The sequence below is a fragment of the Oncorhynchus keta genome, chromosome 35 (genome assembly GCF_023373465.1).
Source record: "Oncorhynchus keta strain PuntledgeMale-10-30-2019 chromosome 35, Oket_V2, whole genome shotgun sequence".
Classification (NCBI taxonomy): Eukaryota; Metazoa; Chordata; class Actinopteri; order Salmoniformes; family Salmonidae; genus Oncorhynchus; species Oncorhynchus keta.
In genome coordinates this window covers 79,388,725-79,396,273 of record NC_068455.1, presented here as the reverse complement: position 1 = coordinate 79,396,273, position 7,549 = coordinate 79,388,725, and the positions used below count along the sequence as shown (strand labels likewise).

At 39.3% G+C, this 7,549-nt stretch overlaps 1 long non-coding RNA gene across 11 annotated transcripts; it reads left to right on the top strand.

Annotated features, from left to right (window-relative positions):
- Positions 1-275: 275 nt before the first annotated feature.
- On the top strand, positions 276-1,857 carry LOC127916315 (uncharacterized). 11 transcript variants are annotated; one of them, XR_008094342.1, is made up of 5 exons: positions 276-646; positions 866-938; positions 1,104-1,158; positions 1,214-1,403; positions 1,458-1,857. It is a non-coding gene; the product is annotated as an uncharacterized LOC127916315 (long non-coding RNA). The 11 variants fall into 11 exon arrangements; XR_008094341.1 differs by lacking the exon at positions 866-938 and having other exon boundaries at positions 1,086-1,403; positions 1,458-1,542; positions 1,598-1,857; XR_008094344.1 differs by lacking the exon at positions 1,104-1,158 and having other exon boundaries at positions 921-993.
- Positions 1,858-7,549: the final 5,692 nt, after the last annotated feature.

The following is a 7,549-nucleotide window of genomic DNA, read 5'->3' as shown; positions in this document are numbered from 1 at the left end:
GAAACTACACAGAGACAGGAACAATCACCCACGAAATACACAGCGAAACTCAGGCTACCTAAATACGGTTCCCAATCAGAGACAACGAGAATCACCTGACTCTGATTGAGAAACGCCTCAGGCAGCCAAGCCTAACAACACCCCTAATCAGCCACGATCCCAATATTACAAAAACCCCAATACGAAATACAACAGCAAAACCCCATGTCACACCCTGGCCTAACCAAACATATAACAAAAACACAAAATACAATGACCAAGGCGTGACATCCTTAAACTTCTTCATATAGTGGTTGGCAGGATAATATTTATGAATAATTTTAAAGGAAACTTCCTTAATTTTGTTAACAAGTAGGTATGTTTGTGGCAACATCCAAACTTTTTTCCAACAGATATTATCAATAAATCCATCCCAATAAGGCATGACATAAGGTATACAACATCCTGCTGAAACAAGGATCGTATCGCTCTGTTGTTGAATGGACCAAAAGAGAAACAAATCTTTCCTACTGATGAGTCAACAGGGTCAACAGAAGGTAGGCTCTGAGGGTCAGGTCTTTCCTACTGATGAGTCAACAGGGTCAATAGAAGGTAGGCTCTGAGGGTCAGGTCTTTCCTACTGATGAGTCAACAGGGTCAATAGAAGGTAGGATCTGAGGGTCAGTCTTTCCTACTGATGAGTCAACAGGGTCAACAGAAGGTAGGCTCTGAGGGTCAGGTCTTTCCTACTGATGAGTCAACAGGGTCAACAGAAGGTAGGCACTGAGGGTCAGGTCTTTCCTACTGATGAGTCAACAGGGTCAATAGAAGGTAGGCTCTGAGGGTCAGGTCTTTCCTACTGATGAGTCAACAGGGTCAACTGAAGGTAGGCTCTGAGGGTCAGGTCTTTCCTACTGATGAGTCAACAGGGTCAATAGAAGGTAGGCTCTGAGGGTCAGGTGTTTCCTACTGATGAGTCAACAGGGTCAATAGAAGGTAGGCTCTGAGGGTCAGGTCTTTCCTACTGATGAGTCAACAGTGTCAATAGAAGGTAGGCTCTGAGGGTCAGGTCTTTCCTACTGATGAGTCAACAGTGTCAATAGAAGGTAGGCTCTGAGGGTCAGGTCTTTCCTACTGATGAGTCAACAGGGTCAATAGAAGGTAGGCTCTGAGGGTCAGGTCTTTCCTACTGATGAGTCAACAGGGTCAACAGAAGGTAGGCTCTGAGGGTCAGGTCTTTCCTACTGATGAGTCAACAGGGTCAATAGAAGGTAGGCTCTGAGGGTCAGGTCTTTCCTACTGATGAGTCAACAGGGTCAATAGAAGGTAGGCTCTGAGGGTCAGGTCTTTCCTACTGATGAGTCAACAGGGTCAATAGAAGGTAGGCTCTGAGGGTCAGGTCTTTCCTACTGATGAGTCAACAGGTCAATAGAAGGTAGGCTCTGAGGGTCAGGTCTTTCCTAATGATGAGTCAACAGGGTCAATAGAAGGTAGGCTCTGAGGGTCAGGTCTTTCCTACTGATGAGTCAACAGGGTCAATAGAAGGTAGGCTCTGAGGGTCAGGTCTTTCCTACTGATGAGTCAACAGGGTCAACAGAAGGTAGGCTCTGAGGGTCAGGTCTTTCCTACTGATGAGTCAACAGGGTCAATAGAAGGTAGGCTCTGAGGGTCAGGTCTTTCCTACTGATGAGTCAACAGGGTCAATAGAAGGTAGGCTCTGAGGGTCAGGTCTTTCCTACTGATGAGTCAACAGGGTCAATAGAAGGTAGGCTCTGAGGGTCAGGTCTTGACATGTTCCTGAATAACATAGCAACACCTGAGGGAATGGCATCTAAAACAATTGCAAAATCTTTAGGTGTTACAGGGACCTTGTAAAGTGATAAGAATTCTTTATAACTGAGTAAAAGACCCTCTGCATTTACCAGTTGGCTCACCAATAGGATATTATTTCTGAACCAATATTCTAAAAACAGAGAGGTATTTTTATACAATATATCCCGATTATTCCATATATAATATCTGTGTGGAGAAAAATTGTGTTTATAAATTAAGGACCATGACAAGAAAACCTGCCGATGAAAAGCAGAACGTTTCACTGGAACTTTGTCAATATTATAATTGCAAAACAACATGAAGTTAAGGCCACCAAAAGTAGAGAAGACATGATGAGGAATAAAATTCCAGATAAAAGTGGGTCTTCTTAGGAATTGTTTTATCCAATTGATCTTGAAAGTATTATTTAAAGTAGTAAAATCCAGAAAATTCAGTCCACCATTCTCATAAGTGTTCATTACAACAGTTTTCCTAATGTAATGGGTACGGTTTCTCCAAAGAAAGTTGAAAAGCATCTGGTCTATCTCCTTGCTTATTTTACGGTCAAGATATAAAGATAGAGCACCATATGTTAGTCTAGAGATACCTTCAGCCTTGGTTATTAGGACTCTACCTTTTAAAGACAAGTCCCTCTGTAGCCATTGATTTAGTTTCTTCTCTGTTTTTTTAATACGAGGGTTAAAATTTAGTAAGCCTCTAGACTTCTGATCCTTTGTAATGGTTATGCCTAAATATGTAAGTTCTTCTTTTACTGGAATACCATAATATGAAGGTGTCACACAATCTGACAGCCATGAGTTCGCATTTCTTAATTTTAAGAAATAGACCAGACGCTTTGGAAAAGGATTGTATCACATTGATCGATATGGGAATTTGGTTAGCGTCTTTCAGAAAAAGTGTAGTATCGTCAGCCAGCTGGCTTATAATAATTTCTTTACCAGCTATGGAAATACCTTGTACAGGACTATTATTTAAAGAATTTGCAAGGAGTTGGGTGATTAATAAAAACAGGTACGGAGAGATAGGACAACCTTGCCTAATTCCTCTCTTTAACTCAAATCTAGGTGAGGTGCCATATTTCAATTTGATAGAGCTGTTACCATTTGCATAGAGAGTCTTAATAGCCTTACAGAAAAAATCCCCAAAGCCAAGTCTCTCAAGGGAGTGGAAGAGAAACTGATGCTCTACTGTGTCAAATGCTTTATAAAAATCTAAAAATAATATGAAGCTATCCTCAGTTATTAGGTCTGAGTAGTCAAGTATGTCTAATACTAGTCTGACATTGTTAGAAATATGTCTGTTCCTCATGAAGCCAGACTGTGTTTCATCAATGATTGCATCCAGAACTTCTTTAATTATTTTTGCAAGTAGTGAGGCTAATATCTTATAGTCATTATTAAGAAGACAAATTGGATGCCAGTTATCGATGAGCAGCACTTATTTTTTAGGCTTAGGTATCAGTGTTATTAACCCCTGACTCATTGTAGGAGGGAGAACGTTGTTTTTAATACTCTCTAAAAAGACTTCAAATAGGAAGGGAGCTACTTGTTCAGAAAATAATTTGTAAAATTCTGATGTAATCCCATCAACACCTGGTGATGTATTGTTCTTTAGATGTTTGGTAGACTCTATAATCTCTTCAACTTTATAATAATAATAATAATAATATATGATTTAGCAGACGCTTTATCCAAAGCGACTTACAGGTCATGTGTGCATACATTCTAGATGGGTGGTCCCGGGAATCGAACCCACTATCCTGGCGTTACAAGCGCCATGCTCTACCAACTGTGCTACAGAAGGACCACACTTTGATGGGTTCATCACACTGTTTAGATTCTATATCACTGATAGAGTGAACATTATTCAGTGAGTTAAAAAACATATCTGTGGATTCCTGACAGTACGTAGAGCTATACAATTTTCTGTAAAAATTGCTGCAGTATTTAGCGATTAATTTTTGGTCATCTGTAATAACACCAATATTTAACTTATGGATAGTGTTATTTTTAGAGTGAAATTTCTCAAGTCTAAAGAAATAGGATGAATTCTGTTCTCCCTCCTCAATCCATTTTTTCCTAGATCTAATAAAGGCTCCTTCTGCTTTTAATTTATATATATTATCCAGTTTATTTTGTAACTCAATTAGTTCCATCTTCTCCTCCCCTAAGAGGTCAGCTGGGGACCTCTGAGAAAGGGAAGTTATCTTAATGATTACCTTTTCCTCCTCAGCTCTTCTGGTCTTAGCAAGATTACTACCATATTTTCTAAGATATTTGGACACCTCAAATTTAAAGAGCTCCCAGTTCTTGCAATAAGATTTTTCTTCACAAGCCCTTTCCCAAAAGTGTGAGAGCAGATCTTTAACCTCAAATGTAACTATATCATTATTTAATAATGAGCTATTTAGCTTCCAGTAGGATACTCTACCAAGGTTCGTATCAGGGGTAAATATTTTGATATCAATGTAAATAGCCTTATGGTCTGTGAGGGGAGTAGTACAAATATTTGTAGTAACGCACTCACTATCAATACATTTGGATAAAAGCCAAACATCTATTCTGGATTGTCTGGAGCCTGTTTTGTTACTCCAAGTGAATGATCTGTCGGCCGGAAACCTCTCTCTCCATATATCAGTAAGATCAAACCTTTCCATAAAAAGTATTAAACCCAAATTCTGATTGGTTGGCCTACCTGGGGGCCATCTATCAGTTGAATTATCTATTGTAATGTTAAAGTCCCCTCCTATCAATAATAACAAATTGGGAAATTTAGATAACCAATGAAGTATATGTTTCTCTATAGATTCAAGCAACTCATCATTCTCATGTTTGGTGTTGTACCCGTAGAAGTTTACAGTAATGAGTGTAATGTCATTGTAACTCATCATTCTCATGTTTGGTGTTGTACCCGTAGAAGTTGACAGTAATGAGTGTAATGTCATTGTAACTGATCACAAGACAAATAAAGTGACCAAAGGGGTCACATTCCAAGTGTAGAATATTACCACCAAAGGTATTTTTCATTGTAGTGACACCAGCGGAGCGTTCAGAGCCATGGGAAAGCCAAATATCGTTGCCCCACTGTGACCTCCAGAAGTTGGCATCAGCAGAAATTGAGTGGGACTCTTGAAAAAAGCAAAAATCTGTTCGAAATTGTTTAGCAAATAAAAATAAGGCCTTGCGCTTCACACTGTTTCGTAACCCCCTAGCATTAAGAGATAATATAGACAAAGACAAAACAACAAAGATTATATAAAAGTATAAACTGTAGCAGGATGAGTCAAAGACGTAGGAGCAGTGAACGTAAACGATAAGGAACCGAGATCTGCACCATTTAAGTAAATTTAAAGTGAAAATAGCTTATTCCATAACCTTTGAAATTCAACTCAACTGGAAATTATGTTCAAGACCAAACCAAGGGTTCTTGTGGTAAGAGAGACTAAAAACCCTCTTTAGTGTAATCAGGAACTATTCTGAGAAATCAAACAAATAATAATTTAAATAAAAGGGTACCTACTATTTTAAGTACATATGAAAACTGATCATAAAATAATTGAATAACAAAATGTTTTACATATAAATGTTCCTAAGACCTTTTTTTTGGAAATAAGTATTAATAACTAAATAGAACAATAACCGTGTAAAGTCAGAGAAGACCTGTATGCCATTTAAAACAGTATCTTAGTTACTGTATACATAAAACATAAATTCAGCTTTCAATCTTCTTCGTAAGTTTATAAACAAAATAGCACTTCTGATCATACAAGAACAAACTAATGAATTGAAATACCTGAGTATTCCTTTGAAATAGTCACCTGATACTTGTTAGGTAAACAACATACGGAAAATGAGAATACCATGGCTGAAATCATCATCAACCTGTTCCTTCTGGTGAGATTTTAGGGAGGAATATGGATTTCTGAACCGTTGATGAAACCTCGTCCTCCGGACGAAGTAGGCAGCCTTCCCCTCACTTCGACGTTTCGAACATCCAATCAACTACTCTGTTTTCATTGGGTGAGGTCTATGACGTTGTTCGGGTGAGATAGTCGAATGCGCATGCGCAAATTGCCAGTCAAGCGTCCGTGGATTCGCTTTGGAGAGAAAGACGAGTACGACATTTCTCCATAGAAAATAACCGAAAATAACAGAAGGTATGTAACAAAAACCCTATTTCACAAGACAGAAGAGATGAGTTGTTGTTCATATGTGTGATTTAAAACGGACAATACCGCTGGCTGGAAGTAGAAACTCGGGTTTGTGTCCTCTGTCGCATGCGGCGCTTAATGCAACACGATACAGGAAATACAAAATGGAGGGCTGATGTTTTTCGGAAAGTAGAAGACGTGAAAGGCAGCTGTGATCAATCACGTCTTAGGGTGACCACATTTTAAATGCGGGACATTCCGTAGGACAGTGTAGCCTAGATACAGACATATATATATTTTGTGTGCAGCACCCCTCCCCCTCCAAAACACAGCCCCTGCTCATGGTGTAATTCAAGAGAAAGAGGTGAAGCGAGATGTTTCTCAGAAGAACGAGACAGATATTTGACCGGATGTAATGTGAAGTTGTATAAATGTGAAGCTTCCGCTTGGCGTTTTTTTTCACTCTTACCAAATATGGTAGTGAGAGGAAGCCCAGTGACCCCGCAGTGGGAGAAGGAGGAACCAGGTGGATTTGGGCCGATATTCTTCACATTTTGGCATCGATGAAACATTTCATCTCAACACCGTTTTCTGTTACGAACAGACTACGTTTTGTAGACGTTTAAAAAAAAAAAAAAAAAAACTTTTGTCAAAGGTTGAAATGTTTGATTGTTTGAGTGTTTAATTAGGGTGATTTGAGTTATTGCACCTCAGAGTAGGCGTTCCCTGACGGGAAATGAGCTGGAATGAGCCAATAGGATCTCGAGCTTGTTCTGCCCACAATGACTAATTTGTTTCCATTTGAAACGAAAGGCAGTGGGATATCAGGATTCAATTTGGATCTGTAATGTTGAAATGTTACTCATTTTAGCATTATGTGATCTTCCAATACATTTATTCAGCTTTGATCTAACTTTATGGGACTCCCAATCAAAACAAGGTTGTGATACAGCCCAGGATTCGAACCAGGGTCTGTAGTGACTCCTCTAGCACTGAGACGCAGTGCCTTAGACAGCTGCACCTCTCGGGATCCCAGTGATCACCCTTATCACAGCCTAACCAAAAACCAATCTTACGGTTTTCTGTGAAATCTCTATGATTTTTTAATATGCATTACAAAACTTCCTTCTGGATGGGGGACTGGCTGTTGTGTGCACATGATTGTTTGGCTAGCAATGCTAGCGAGCTAATAGTTTACAGCCTGTAAAGTGTGGGACTAGCCACTACATTTCTGTTAGCTAGCTAATAGTTTACAGCCTGTAAATTGTGGGACTAGCCACTACATTTCTGTTAGCTAGCTAATAGTTTACAGCCTGTAAAGTGTGGGACTAGCCACTACATTTCTGTTAGCTAGCTAATAGTTTACAGCCTGTAAAGTGTGGGACTAGCCACTACATTTCTGTTAGCTAGCTAATAGTTTACAGCCTGTAAAGTGTGGGACTAGCCACTACATTTCTGTTAGCTAGCTAATAGTTTACAGCCTGTAAAGTGTGGGACTAGCCACTACATTTCTGTTAGCTAGCTAATAGTTTACAGCCTGTAAAGTGTGGGACTAGCCACTACATTTCTGTTAGCTAGCTAATAGTT